This window comes from Petaurus breviceps, unplaced genomic scaffold (assembly GCF_028583685.1).
Source record: "Petaurus breviceps papuanus isolate PSGF00001 unplaced genomic scaffold, PetGlider_PUasm1.0 185, whole genome shotgun sequence".
NCBI lineage: Eukaryota > Metazoa > Chordata > Mammalia > Diprotodontia > Petauridae > Petaurus > Petaurus breviceps.
In genome coordinates this window covers 36,370,180-36,371,130 of record NW_027185797.1, presented here as the reverse complement: position 1 = coordinate 36,371,130, position 951 = coordinate 36,370,180, and positions in this window count along the sequence as shown.

Genomic DNA, 951 nt, shown 5'->3' with positions numbered 1-951 from the left:
GATATTCTACAGACTTTTCAGATTGTTGCTAGTTACCATTTTTATTCTGAAATTACTTTCTTTAAACCAATAAAATACATAAACTAGTGGTTAATTTAATTTTGTAATAAGAGAGAGAAGAAAACCAAATATAAATTGCCTACATTAGCAGAAGAAATAGTGAAATATCTGAGTAGACCTATTTTAGAAAAAGAATTTGAACAGACCAAAAATGAGTTTCCAAAAAAAAAGGCACCAAGACCAGACAGATGTATAAGTGAATTACATCAAACATTTAAAGATCAACTAATTCAATGATTAAATAAATTATTTTGAATAAAAGATATAGAAGGCATCCTACCAAACTCCTTTTATGAAACAAATATGATATTGATACCTAAAGTGGAAGAGTATAAACAGAGAAAGAAAATTATTGACTAATTTTATTAATGAATTTGGATACAAAACCCAGCTAAAAATTATAATATATTACAAAATTATAAATTATGACCTAGTGGAATATATACCAAGAATACAAGGATGATCTAAAATAAGGAAACTATTAACATAATTAATTATGTAAATAATACAAGTCAAAATAGTATATTTATATCAATAGATGCAGAAAAAAAAAACTGTTGTCTCCTATGTGGTCTCTCTACTTTTTTTTCCCAGATCAATTGTACTTCTAATGAGCTGTTCTAATATTGCACTTCTCTGATCTCCTGCCCTGAACTCCTGAAACTCACTAAACCCCCTCCCAACTCAGAAAACTCCTTATATTTCCTATAATTAGAAATTTTTAATTTCTAATAACTTTTAATAATATTTATATTTAATAAATAATAATAACTTTTAATAAAAAGTTTAATCTTGTATCCTGGTTTATATCCCATTATATGCTGCTAATTGTTTGCTTTTAATGCATAAAAATCAGTCTCCCCCTGTATTCAGGGTCCAGTACCGAGCTAA